Source organism: Spinacia oleracea, chromosome 1 (assembly GCF_020520425.1).
Source record: "Spinacia oleracea cultivar Varoflay chromosome 1, BTI_SOV_V1, whole genome shotgun sequence".
In the NCBI taxonomy this organism is placed as follows: Eukaryota; Viridiplantae; Streptophyta; class Magnoliopsida; order Caryophyllales; family Amaranthaceae; genus Spinacia; species Spinacia oleracea.
The window spans coordinates 120764195-120779841 of NC_079487.1; the positions used below are offsets into that span (position 1 = coordinate 120764195).

The 15647-nt window shown below is 35.3% G+C and overlaps 1 pseudogene; it reads left to right on the forward strand.

Moving 5' to 3' along the window:
- Positions 1–766: 766 nt before the first annotated feature.
- LOC110795896 (cytochrome P450 81Q32-like) lies at positions 767–5577 on the forward strand (annotated as a pseudogene).
- The last annotated feature ends 10070 nt before the right edge of the window (positions 5578–15647 follow it).

Genomic DNA, 15647 nt, shown 5'->3' on the forward strand with positions numbered 1-15647 from the left:
AATTAAGACTCAACTTAAGACTTGGTATGTGAGTTAAGAGCAACATCAACGCCAAGTCTTAAAACTTGAATTTTGCTGACATGGCATATGACTCACGTAGTCTTAAGATCAGACATATCAATTTGAAGCATTGAAGTGCGTTAATCTTAACAAAGTCTTAAATCGAGTCTTGAAAAACTAAGACTCAACTTAAGACTCAATATGTGAGTTAAATAAAATAAATAAATTAAAATATTATATTATTTGATATGCTTTAAATGAGTTTGAGGGGTGAAGAACTAAATTTGAATGAGTCTTAAGAAGTCTTAACAAAATTTAATTAATTAAATATTAGTGAAAAGCTGACTGACATATGAAGAAAGTCTTAAGATAAGACCCCCTTGATGTTGCTCTAAATTAAATAATAAAATTATATTTTACATAACTTTACAAGTCTTAAATGATTTAATGGGTGAAGAGCTAAATTTGATTGAATCTTAAGGAGTCTTAGCAATAATTTAATTATTTAATATTAATGAAATGCTGACATGGCAAATGAAGAAAATCCTAAGACAAGACCACCTTAATCTTGTTCTAAAAGAGACGGAGTAGTTTTTATTTTTTTCCGCAAACACAGATTTTATGAGGTTATAGTTTTATTTTATTTTTTTAATATATAATAAACATAATTAATGACCAAGATGAGTCAACTCAAATTTACAAAAACCTTGAATTCCATTTTTATTGATTGATTTTTGTATTTAGCATTGCAACTAGCTTACTTTATATTTTCTATTTAAATAATTTGAACACTCTGGTTAAAGACCATGTTATTTTCATAACCCACCAATCCAATAATCCATTATTATTACTTATTTAGTACAATTATAGTTTCATAACCTTGGCAAATTAAGATGGAAGCTAAACACCTCTACTATGTAGCAATAACGGTAGGATTATACATGGTGACATTTCACTTTTGGCGAAAAATACAAGGAAGGCCTCCGAGACCCTTCTTTTGTTTCCCAGTATTTGGCCACTTTTTAATGCTGGAATTTCCACTAGCCGAATGCTTAGCCAGGCTAGCAAAACGGTACGGCCCGGTTGTTTTTCTAGAGTTCGGGTGGATGGCCAGTCTCTCAGTTTGCTCATCCTCCGCCGCTGAGGAATGTCTGAGTAAAAACGATGTTGCCTTTTGCAACCGTCCTCACCGCATTCTTATCGGAAAATACGCCGGCAACAACTTTACTAGTATCAATTTTTCACCATACGGGCCCCACTGGCGGAACCTAAGGAGGATCGCCGCCGTTGAACTCCTCTCCACCCACCGACTTCAGTCTGTTTCCGGCATCCGCATACGTGTGGATGAGGTCAGGTTGCTAATCCGACGACTTTTCGATAAAACAGGGTCGGGAATCGGGTCAAAGGTGGTAGAAATGAGGCCCGAACTTTTTGACGTGGCAATGAGTGTGATGACGAGGTTAATATTTGGTAAGAGATATGAAGGATTGCAAGCCAGGAAGCTGGAGCAGATGGTGAGTACCTTTTTCGGATTCGCAAATGTTGTTCATATCGGAGATTTTGTTCCGTACCTGAGGTGGTTAGACTGGACAAAAGAGAGGAGGTTACATAAGTTTAAACAAGGTAGGGATGGACTTATATATGAGAGAGTTGATTGAGGAATACATTAAAGACATTCAGGAGCTAAAAGACGGCAACGGCAACGGCAACGGCAACAGCAACAGCAACGGTGGAGATACGGTGAAACCCTTGGTCAAAGTGTTGTTGGAGCTGCAACAATCTCAACCAGACTATTATAAAGATGACGTCATCTTCAGCATCTTGCTGGTACAGTACTCCATATTACGTTTTCATTTTTTCCGTTTTTTTAATCTGCTCCGTACCTTATAATAACCGTACAAAATGTACCAAATGTATATTCCCTCCGTCCCGGAATACTCGACCCGGTTTGACCGGCACAGAGTTTAAGGCACTTGAATTGACTTATTTAATTTAATAGGTAGTAGTTGATAGTGGGGTATTATTTTAATGTAGTTAGTGGAAAATGTGTAAAGGGGTGGAGTTGGGGAGAGTAGGGGTTGAATTTTTAATTATTTTTTGTATGGTGTAGGGGTAGGTGGTTTAATAGGGGTGGAGTAAGAAATAATACTCCCTCCGTCCCGGAATACTCGACCCGGTTTGACCGTCACAGAGTTTAAGGGACTTGAATTGACTTATTTAATTTAATAGGTAGTAGTTGATAGTGGGGTATTATTTTAATGTAGTTAGTGGGAAATGTGTGAAGGGGTGGGGTTGGGAGAGGGTAGGGGTTGAATTTTTAATTATTTTTTGTATGGAGTAGGGGGTAGGTGGGTTAATAGGGGTGGAGTGAGAAATAATATAATATTGTTAGAATATTTTCATTTTTAGAAACAGGTCAAGTATTAAGGGACGGCCCGATATGGAAAACAGGTCAAGTATTCCGGGACGGAGGGAGTATAATATTGTTAGAATATTTCCATTTTTAGAAACAGGTCAAGTATTAAGGGACGACCCGATAAGGAAAACAGGTCAAGTATTCCGGGACGGAGGGAGTATAGAGGAGGAAGTCTTTGTCACGAGTGACTTGTCTCCATATGGACACAAGTGAGTACCAATACAGAATTTGGAGTACCAATACAGAATATGTTTGTACCAATACAAATTATGTGAATACCAATAACACAATATGACTTGTATTTGGTGGTACTTCTAAACAATTTTACATTTTGGTACTGACATATTATGTGTTGGTACTCAAGATGGTTGTATTTGGATCACGTGTGTCCATATGGACCCAAGCCACTTGAGGTTTAGAAACCCTCCTTAATTTTGAAATAACTTATAAATTTAATGTATGGTGTGATTTAGAGCTGTCTTTTCTCAACCCAAACCTTGAAATTTAATGGGTTAGTCCGGTCTTAGAATCTGAACCGATAATAACCCACGAGCTAGAACTCAAACTTGAACTGATACGAAAATATTAACTTATCAGTAAATAAGTTAGTACTCCGTAACTCACTAAAAAAATCTGTATGTTTTTTTGTAGGTTCGGGTTAAGGTCCATAGATATGCAATTTTTTGACAGGACATAGATAGGTAAATTTTTGGCTATACCCGGGTACAGCCAAAGCTGGCTGTACCCCCATCCAAAACGATGTCGTTTTGTGTTGTTTAAAATGAACATTAATATACTGGTACAAAAATGAACATTTACTATTTCGGAAATGAACATTTATTTATTTATTTGGAATGAACATTTACTATTTTGGAAATGAACATTTATTTATTTATTTGGAAATAAACTACAAAAATGAACATTTACTATTTCGAAAAAGAACATTTATTTAGTTATTTGGAATGAACATTTACTATTTTGGAAATGAACATTTATTTATTTATTTGGAAATAAACAATATAGGCGCTTGTAAAAACATAAAAGACCAATGAAGTGAACAATTTCATTATGAATTTTAAAGCCAACATGAAAGAACGAACAATACAACAAGAAAGAACAAACAATAAAGCAGATAATTATTATGAACCAAAAAATAAACAAAAAATAACAAATAATTCAACAAAAAAGAACAAACAATATAAAAAAGAACATAAAATTCCAGAAAAAAGAACAAACAATACAACAATTATGAACAATTTTATGATAATTTTAAAGCCAACATGAAAGAACAAACAATACAACAATAAGTTTGATGAATGAATTTAAAAAACAAGAAAGAACAAACAGTACAACAAGAAAGAACAAACAATACAAAAAGAAAGAATAAAAGATTAATGAAGAGTTTAATTATGAACATTAACCATATGATTATTATAAACAAACAAATAAACAAGAAAGAACAAACAATATTAAAAAAAAAACATAAAGTTCTAGAAGAAAGAACAAAAAATACAACAATTATGAAAATTTGATGATGAATTTAAAAAACAACATGAAAGAACAAACAATACAACAAAAATGAACAAACAGTACAACAAGAAAGAACAAACAGTACAACAAGAATGAACAAACAGTACAATAAAAAAGAACAAACAGTCGACAAGAATGAACAAACAATATGAGCGCGTCATTTTTGGGGGGTACAGCCAGAGTTGGCTGTACCCGGGTACAGCAGTTAGCAATTGACATAGATATGCAATTAATTAGCCGTTTAGGAGTACAAAACAACTTATTAAGTGGATTACTCTTTAGCTTCACATTCAGGCCCGTTAACAAAGGGTATGCCAGCAGCCCAACAGTTCATGATCCTCATTTTTTTGGGCCCAAAACTAAAGAAGCCCCCTTTTATTGTTTCCAAGTTCAAAGTTCTAACCAATTAATAATTAGCACGGGAAATCTCCATGTTCATATTTTTGTCATTAATTATTTGTATATACGGATGCTCATTGTTAAAGCATCAACATTCTCTACTCCATTGTTTTTGTTTTAATTCCTTTAAAACACAACTTATAAAGTTAGAGTTGTACTCCGCTATTAATCTGTTATCCTCACAAATCAGTATTACTGCCTATGACCTCGTGAGTTAAAATAGACTTTACACATTTTGTGGAACATAATATCATATTTTAAGGGCCTAATTTTGTAATTTACACAGGACCCTCAAAAAGTTTAAGACGAACCTGTTCAAATTATCTTATGTGTTAACCCAGTTTTATATTCAAATTATCTCATGTGTTAAATCTGATTAGTACATAAATGAATAATGTTGAACAGGACTTATTAATAGGAGGATCAGACTCATCAGCAACAACAATGGAATGGACGATATCACTGTTACTTAACCATCCAGAAGTTTTAAAGAAAGCGCAAATGGAAATCGACAACCAAGTAGGGCATAAAAGATTGATTGATGAAGCTGATCTGAAGAACCTTCCTTATATTGGATGCATCATAAAAGAAACACTAAGGATGTACCCTCCAAATCCAACACTTTTCCCACACGAGTCTTCAGAGGATTGTGTGGTTGGAGGGTACCCTATCCCACGGGGTACGGCATTAGATGTTAACATATGGGGGATACAAAATGATCCAAATATATGGGGTGATCCCCAAACTTTTAGGCCAGAAAGATTTGATGGAATAGATGGTTATCGTATTGGGTTCAAAATGTTACCATTTGGGGCTGGAAGAAGAATATGTCCTGGAGAAGGTTTGGCGATTCGGGTCTTAGACTTGGCTATTGGATCCCTTATACAATGTTTTGAGTGGGAAAGGATTGATGATAAACTTGTGGACATGACCAAAGTGCCTGACTTGTTCATGCATAGGGTTGTACCACTCCGGGCAAGAATTCAGCCTCGTCAACCATCATTAAACTACTCACCAACCAGTAATAAATAATAAATTATACTACTTGTGAAATTTGTCAAAATTTATTTTAAGCAGTCTCATCATTAATCTTTTGTGTCGTTGTGTGTACGTGTTTATTTTTTCAAGGGATTCTATTTGTCATACTTTTTCTTTGATACAAGTTTAATTTTGGTGTATTACGTAGTATATATTCATATATGTTTGAAGCACAAAGTATTGTCCATCTAGAGTAGAACCGGTAATGGGTTGAAATCAGGTTGACCTATTTATAAATTGATAGAGATTTTTTCAACCCAACCTGACTTGTTTACTTAAACGGATTTAGATTCTCAACTCAACCCAACCAAACCCAACTATAGTTTGGTATAGATACTGCATCCGTTTCAAATTGATATTTACACTTTCCGTTTTAGTTTGTTTCATAACGTTCTTTACATTTTGCTTTATACGGAGTACTATTTTTGGATATGAAGAAAAGGCAGCAACTAGTTCTGGGTTCTCTCCAGAACTCTTGGCTTGCGCCATGGCCAGAAAATCCAGATCTAGAGTGGAAACCAAATAAAAATAAATGATCTATATGACTATATGTGGGCTATACTGGGACACTCACAATGACTACTTGCAGGAAGGCTCATCCATGCTTGGTTGGGTCTATCATTCCGGCCCATACTTCTACTGCGAATGTTGGGGATGGTAATAAGAGATTAATTGGGATGAAAACAATACACAATATGAAATTTCTCAATTACCTAATACTCCACTCATCATCTATGTTCAATTCCACTCTTTTTGTAATTCAACCAAACAAATATTTTTTGAGTATTGCTCTTGACGTGATGCAGATTTTATTACTAGTATATATTTTTTTAGATATAATGAGATTCACGTGAAATAATATTCAATTCAATTCTTTGTCTGATTTAACAAACTAACTAAATTCTTAGGGAATCAAATATTTGTTCAAGATTTGCTTTTATCACATGTATTAAAGTAGTTGTTATAACTTATAACTTATAACCAATAATATAATTATACTCCGCACTATTTATAAAGGATGATTTTACAATGGCTACATCAATTTTGTAGCCACTATAAACTTTTAATCTTGATCATTTTTATAGATATACCAAATCTACGCCATTCATTTTCTATTGACTTGACTTTATAAATGATTTATTTTTCTTTATAAAGGAAACTCATTAATAAAAATATAGATTAAAATGAAAAATAATTTATTTTATTTTCCTCTCCTCTCTCCATCTACGAGTTGAACATTCATCTATGTCATTGTTTAACAAGGATTAATTTGTGCATATGATTTTTTTTTATATATATCATGTTTAACAAAATTGCATACTCTGATGAGTAGAAGAAGACAATGGTATTCGTTCAAAAAATATATAAAAGAAGAACAATAAAAACAATATAAAACTCAAAAATTAATTTCAATAGTTGTGCATGAGTAATTAGAGGATACTCTATAGTTTTTAGAGCAGGAAAACCTATATTTATATATTTGAATTGTATGTTTTAATCACAAAGCTCATAGTTGTTGACTTGTTGGGTGATTTTTATGTGTGGCGATTGTGCTTCGAGCCTTCGATGATGGAAGACGAACTATGTATTGGAGTACATGATCATGGAATACATGACCATGATCAGAAGCAAGACAGCAACCCAGTTGAACAACAACTGAAGCAAGACAGCAGCACAGTTGAGCAACAACCGACTAACACATTCAAGCAAGATCAGTCCAACACAAGAGCTAAACTGATCACTGCACTGCTAACTTGTTTGCTGATACTAGAAGACCACAATGCTCAGATTGATGACATGGCACTGCAGCACACAGATTGATGACATGGCTAAAGTTGTTACATGATGTAATAGTTAGTTATAACTAACTCTCTTAGGTGTGTTTGTTCAGCTTTGTAAACTAGCACACTAGTATATAAACTGTAGTGCTTAGCTTCTGTTCTGTAACAAGAATCATTCTCGATTCTTAGTTAATAAAATTCTCTTCCCTTTCTCCCAATCTGAAGTTCTAAATATAGAACTTCTTCATGGTATCATAGCAGGCTTAGATTTTGCCAAATTTCCGCATTTCTTTAAACTGTTAAAAGAACAGAAAGCAATTCTTTGATAAATTCTCAACTGGTTTGATACTCAAAACCAGAAAAACAATCCTGATAATTGAAAGCGGCAATTCATTGAAATTTTCTGTTTGATTTCCTGAGATCATCATGGCAACAGAAGCAATGCAAGATCCAAACAGTGTATACTTCATACATACATCAGAAAATCCTTATGCAACAGTAGTGTCTGATAAATTTGATGGAGAAGGATATGCAGAGTGGAAGAGGGGCATATTACTAGCTTTTGCAGTCAAGAACAAAGTTCGATTCATTGATGGATCCTTGCCTAAACCAGCTCTCAATCATGCTGATTACCAAGCATGGGACAGATGCAACAGCATGGTCATGGCATACTTATTAAGGTCTCTAAGTCCTACAATTGCCAAGAGTGTTGTTTTTCTTCCAACTGCAAGAGATATTTGGAAAGATTTGGAGGAACGTTTTTCAGTAACTTCTGGACCACAGTTTTATGGTCTGCAACAAAGTTTGAGTGAAATTTCACAAGGAGATAACAGCATTACTGATTTCTTTACCAAGATTAAGATGATTTGGGATGAATTGAATAGTGCTAAGGCTATACCAGTTTGCATCTGCACTGGCTGTACTTGTAATGTCAGTCAAAAGTTTGTGCAAGAAAGAGAAGAAGAAAGGTTGATTCAGATGTTAATGAAGCTGCATAAGAAGCACTCTCAAGTGAGAACTAATATTCTAATGATGAACCTTTTGCCTAGTATTGCAACTGCATACAGGTTGCTTATTCAAGATGAGAAACAACAAAGAATGTCTGAAGATCAAGATGTTAAACCAATGTTGTTTGCAGTAACTGATGACAGAAGGAACACTAATTACAGTAACAATAACAACAGAAGTTATCAGCCAAAGATGTTGCAAGGTCCTGGTAACAACAGAATTGCAGTCTCAAACAAAAAAACTGGCAACTCATTTTTCTGCAATCACTGCAACATGGCAGGTCATTCTGTTGAAAAATGCTGGAAGCTGCATGGGTATCCACCTGGTCACAGGGGAAAAAGGTTTGCAGCAGTGATGCAAGGTACTGAGGACACTCCAAGTGATGGGAATATTACTCATATTTCAGAAGAACAATACCAACAATTTTTAACACTCATCAATGATCAAGAACAGTCTGTTCATTCAGCAAATGTGGCAGGTACTTGTCTAATCACATCATTTAATACAAGGTGGATTATTGATAGTGGAGCAACTGATCATATTTTTTCTAATTTGGATTTGTTTCACACATATTCTGAGTTGCAAGGAGATGTTAGGTCTATAATAGTAGCTGATGGAAAGAAAGTTGAAGTTAAACATGTTGGTAATGTTATGATTGGGAAAAACATTGTGCTTAAGAGTGTTCTACATGTACCTAGTTGTCATTTTAACCTTATCTCAACTCATAAGCTGTGTAGAGATCTGTCTTGTGATATCATTTTCACTCATGACAAGTGTATGATTCAGGAACATTCTCAAAAAACTTCAGTGGTTCTTGGTAAGATAGAATCAGGGTTGTATGTTGTTGTTGAGGATGACTTGGAGAATAAGAAGCTCAAGAACAACTCAGTTTCAGAAGTCTTGGTTACAGTCAGTGAAGACATCAAGTTATGGCACTTGAGGATAGGCCATTTACCTTTTGATAAACTTCATTTAGTGAATAAATCCTTGCCTTCTGTTGGCAGAAATTGTGATAGTTTTTGCCAGATTTGTCCTAAAGCTAAACAATGTAGGAAACCATTTCCTGTTAGTCATACTAAGACTACTCAGTGTTTTGAACTTCTTCATATTGATGTTTGGGGACCATATAGAGTAAAGACTCATGACAATTGTACATTTTCCCTTACAATTGTAGATGACTATTCAAGGAATACATGGACTTTTTTGATGAAGCATAAGTCTGATTCTGTTGATATTTTGTCTAATTTCTTGACCTTTGCTGATACTCAATATGGTTTGAAAGTAAAGTGTTTTATATCAGATAATGCTAAAGAACTTTGTGAGGGGAGAATTTTGTCTTTGTATCACAAATTTGGGATCAAACATCAGAAAAGTTGTACAGACACTCCACAGCAAAATGGAGTGGTTGAAAGAAAGCATAGGCATCTATTAGAAACAACAAGAGCTTTGTTCTTCCAATCTAGACTTCCAATGAGATTTTGGGGAGAGTGTTTGCTCACTGCTACTCATCTCATCAATAGAATGCCACTAACCAGCATCAACTTTGACATACCTTATGAGAGGTTAAACAATACTCAAGTTCAGTTGGATCACTTAAGGGTTTATGGCTGTCTTGGCTATGTTTCTACCATCAAAGCCAATAGGTCTAAGTTTGATCCTAGGTCAGTTCCATGTGTTCTAGTTGGTTATCCTCCTGATCAAAAGGGTTATAGGATGCTCAATTTGGAAACCAAACAAATTATAGTTTCCAGAGATGTACACTTTCATGAGAAACACTTACCATTCCACATTTCAGCCACCCAACACACAACCACAAGCCCTATTTTTCTACCAATTCACACTCCCTTTGACTTACAAACTGACTTTGATATTCCTGATGTGTTTGATATACCATCTGAACCAAATACCCCATCTACAGAACAAAATTCACCAAACACAGAACTTTCTCAAACAACTAATGAAACTGAAACACATACCACCTCACCTGAACCTACAACCCACACAAATACAGATTCTGAACCTGAACTTAATACATCTAATTCTGCATCCACAGAGTTGTTGATGCCATCTAGACAGTCTACAAGAGTACACAAACCTCCAACATGGTTGGATGATTATGTATGCACAGTTTCTGAACTCAGTTGGTGCAACATTGTTAGTTACAATGATTTTCCAACTTTTCATAAAGTTTTGGCATCTCAAGCTGTTAAAGTTTCTGAACCTGTCACTTTCAATGAAGCTTCTCAGTCTGCAGAATGGGTTACGGCAATGAACAAAGAGATTGAAGCTCTCACTGCCAACAACACCTGGGAAATGTGTATGCTTCCAAAAGGCAAAAAGGCAATTGGGTGTAAATGGGTTTACAGGATAAAGATGAAGAAGGATGGTTCTATTTAAAGACACAAAGCCAGACTTGTGGCTAAGGGGCTTACACCGAAATATGGGATAGACTATGCAGAAAATTTTTCACCAGTTATCAAATGGCTACTGTTAGGTGCTTAATTGCTTTGGCAGTCACTAAAGGTTGGATTGTTCATCAACTGGACATTAATAATGCATTTCTGCATGGTGATCTGACAGAAGAAGTCTATATGAGGGTGCCTGATGGGATTTCTAACCCAGAAAACAAGTGTGTAGGTTGAAAAAGTCTCTTTATGGCTTAAAACAAGCAAGTAGACAGTGGTTTGCAAAGCTCACATCTGAACTGCTTCATCTTGGTTTTGTTCAATCAAAGAATGATTATTCTTTATTCATCAAAACACAAAATTATGAACACACTTTAGTTGCAGCCTATGTTGATGATATTTTGGTTACTGGTCCTCATCATTCAGAAATTATTGCTCTCAAATCACATTTACACAAGAAGTTTAGCATCAAAGATCTAGGTGAATTGAGCTACTTTCTTGGGATTGAAATTTCCAGAGTTGATAATGGTGTCTTCCTATCTCAGTCAAAGTTTACTAGGGAACTATTGGCAGATTGCAATATGGATGTGTCCAAGCTAGCCAAAACACCACTTCCTGTCAAACTCAAACTCGCTGCTTTGTCAGATGAACCATATACTGATCCCACTCAGTATAGGTGCTTGGTAGGCAAACTCAATTTCCTCACTCATACCAGACCTGATCTCTCTTTTGCAGTTCAGACTTTGAGTCAATTCATGCAGTCTCCCAAGGTATCTCATTCCTATGCTTTGAATCATCTGCTTAGGTATGTGGCTCATACAGTTGGTCAAGGGATATGCATTCAGTCTTCTTCTCAATTGGTTTTACAAGCTTACTGTGACTCTGATTGGGCTGCATGTCCAGATACTAGAAGATCTGTCACTGGTTATCTTATGCTACTTGGTACAAGTCCAATTTCTTGGAAATCTAAAAAGCAAAGCACCATTTCCAGATCATCTTCTGAAGCTGAGTATAGAGCTATGGCAGCTGCAGCTTCAGAAATTACTTGGTTGGTCAGATTGCTGCAAGAGATGGGTATATCTAATCTAAGTCCAGTTAAACTGCAATGTGACAACCAGTCTGCCATACACATTGCAAAGAATCCAGTTCACCATGAAAGAACTAAACACATTGAACTGGACTGTCATTTTACAAGGGACAAAGTACTGGAAGGGTTGATTGATCTTACTTTTGTTCCTACTTCTAATCAGCTAGCTGATGTGTTAACAAAGGTGATGCCATACCCTCAACACTCTGATTTATTGTCCAAGCTAGGTATGCTACCCCCACCTAGCTTGAGGGGGGCTATTGGAGTACATGATCATGGAATACATGATCATGATCAGAAGCAAGACAGCAACCCAGTTGAACAACAACTGAAGCAAGACAGCAGCACAGTTGAGCAACAACTGACTAACACATTCAAGCAAGATCAGTCCAACACAAGAGCTAAACTGATCACTGCACTGCTAACTTGTTTGCTGACACTAGAAGACCACAATGCTCAGATTGATGACATGGCACTGCAGCACACAGATTGATGACATGGCTAAAGTTGTTACATGATGTAATAGTTAGTTATAACTAACTCTCTTAGGTGTGTTTGTTCAGCTTTGTAAACTAGCACACTAGTATATAAACTGTAGTGCTTAGCTTCTGTTCTGTAACAAGAATCATTCTCGATTCTTAGTTAATAAAATTCTCTTCCCTTTCTCTCAATTTGAAGTTCTAAATATAGAACTTCTTCACTACGCAGCAGTTATTTTTTACAATTATGAATTTTTTTTTTTAAAACACTACAAGAAATTGTATTATTAACGACGGGAAATCCCGTCGCGAAAGGCCAATAATCGTTGCTTAACGACGGGATTTCCTGTCGCGAACCCGTCATAAAAGAGGGCCGTCGTTAATAGAAATCCCGTCGTAAATCCATCGTAAACCCGTCGTAAAAGACATTTGCGACGGTTATTCCCGTCATTGTTTGGTTGTTAGCCCCGTCGCAAAAGGCTTTTGCGACGAGATTTTTGACCCGTCGTAATTAAGTTGTCGTTAAAGATACAAATTCTTGTAGTGAAATATTATTTTTGTTCTTTTACATTTTCTTGAAATATTGTGGTCAAAAACATAAACGGATAAGATTAAATTTTAGTTTAAACGGTTGAGATTTAATACAATTATGCTGGCTACCATTTTATTGTAGCCATTGAAAATTCTTCCATATATAATAGCAATGCCTCTAAACAAAGAAGAAGATGAATAATGAGTATGTGTTTGTTCAACGATCAACTTCTGTAAAGCGCAACAAGTGTTGATCCAGGAAGACCTTAGAGGCTCTCATGCTGTTTTCGGCGGGAACACCAATCTTTTAATTGTAAGCTGGTTGTACCTTCCAGTCCGCGGTCTCGACTTCGGCTGGGGGAAGGAGGCATACATGACATTATTATTATGCCTGGATATGACGACGATGGATCTGTAGTTGTTACATTGGCCTTGCAAGAAGAACATATGCAGAAATTTAAATTCTTCTTTTACCAAGATAATATTGTTGGACTTGACCACTCATCAATACTCACATTGTCTACCAATGAAACTGGACTCATTACAAGCAGCTCTTGTTCAATTTCGGCATCTACGATGTCTCTACCAATGCCCAACTTGATCGGGGGTGTTGAAGATATCGATTGTCCAATTGTGCGAGTTGCTCTCCATCTAAATTATTTAAAGTGTCTTTTTTTTTTTTTATTGATGTATATGTTTGTTGAAATTTGAAGCTCGGTAATATGTTGATCACAATTACTAAATGCGTCAAAAAAGCATTATAAATTTTAAATGATTGGAATAGTGGAATTTGATCAAGGTTTGGGTTACCATCTTACCAGGTTGTGTAATAGGGTTTAAGGTTTAGGATTTTGCACTATTTATATATTAATTTTGACCATATTTTCTTAATAATATAGTTTGTGTTATTATCTAATATGTTCTTAGATTTGTTTTAATCTATATTTTCAAATCAATTTTCTATAGCTTTTACAAATATATAATTTACATATATTTACGGTTAAGTTAGTGCATTGGCAAGTGACAAAGGTGTCAGTCGAAATATTCCAAGTATTCACTTTGGACCCTATTATTATTATGATCTTCTCTATGATCAACGTTATCTTTTCTTTTTCAGTAAATTTTCTATTTTTCTCTTACATTGAGGCTTTATTTGGTAGAAAGGATTCGAAAGAAAAAGAAAAGAAAAATATTGATTCATGTGTTCGTTGCAAAAAATAAATTGGATTTGATGGCAAATTAAATGAAAGGAAATGGAAGGAAAACGTCATCAATAAACCTTCCTCTTTCCTTTCCTCCCAAAAATGGGGGAATTCGGAAGGAAAGAGAAAATTTAAAGTTGTCAGATGATTTTCCTTTCTTTTCCCCCCACTTCCTCCCATCAAACCAAATAACGGAAAATCAATTAAGCTTCCTTTCTCTTTCCTTCTTTTTCCCTTTTTTTTCTTCCTTTACTAATGATGTACCAAACAAAGCCTAAGTCTTGCTCTCACTGTCTCATTGTCTCACCTGTCTATTTTTCTATTATCTACCTTTTCACTCTACTAGTTATAGACGTATAGTATTACACGAACTCTGTGTAAATTAAAAAATAAATTCAAATAAAATAAGACAAGAAAAAATAACTTCAGATAGATTTGGATCAGTTGCGTACTTTAGTGATCGCCTGAAGGGGGTCGGCCTCCGGGCGGAAAATTCTATAGTTTATTTTTAAGTTTCTACGCCTCCTAAACTTTGAGTATAATGGTATACATCTCATGTTATTTTGCTTAACTTTACTATTCCCCTTAAATAAGCGGTTCAAGGTCTGTCAAGGTTCGAATAATATAGGTTTAAACAAAATATGCCAAATAGATCGGCTCCTTACACTTTATACTTTTAAATAGTGGACTCGCCTTTATATTACTATAACTCATGTGATCGATCTTAAATCGAGTGTATAAGTCAGATTTCAAATTGTGTCATCTTATCTTATCATTTCAGATGTTGGTTATGTAAGGTCAATGTGTGCGTGGAGATTCATACTTCGTAATCCGTATGTGATAAAGTATATTCCGGTTATTTACTTTTTGTTGTACTCCGCTTAATTTTTAGATCGGGTCTGTTTTGTATTTCTTTTTACTCTCTATAAGTAGGGTAGGGCCCTAGCGGTGTTCAAAATCCAGTCCAATACGGTTGATTTCGGTCCTTTAAATTTTGGTTTCCGGGTTTCCGGTTCGGTCCGCCTAAAATCGGGATTTTTCGGTCCGGACAACCCGGTTTATATTAAATTAAATAATTAATCTTCTTTAGTGCACTAAAATCCTGTATTATTTTCTTTTGTTTACCTACTTTTATTCTTCTATATCCATCTCTACTCCCTAGAGATGGAGAATTAATGTTTGAAATATTTTCAAACTGTATTTTGTTTGGAAATAAATAACCTCAAAAATTATATAGAGACATATTCAACAATTTCGGTCCAATTCGGTCTAAACTCGGACTATCCGGAAAAATCGATCTGATCCATTCCAGACCGTAATTTTTTCGGTTCGTTTTTTGTTCTTCAATTCAGTCCACAAGTTTCTTGATTTCAGTTACAATCCGGTCCGGTCCGACTTGAGACCAGTGTGCTAACTATGAGTAATTATAAGTAGTCGATAGTTTGGGCTTGGAATTTGCTACCCGACAAAGAAGGGCACGGGTGGGCATGAAATTTAGAAAACAGCAACCCATTTATCTGTCTCCTTGGCCCTTAAGGATACCACCCATCAACATCACTTCTCCATCACCATTTCACGTGCTTGAGGCAATCATCTTTTTTTAATCAATTTAATCCACATCCACCGCAACGTCTCGACATCTTAATTAAGGAATGGATGACCCTAGTCGACACCTTCAATTCTATTCATCAAAAATTATGAAAATCGGATCTCAATATTATTGATGGTGCAATTTAACCATAATTTTCTATATACAACCGTTATCTTTTGT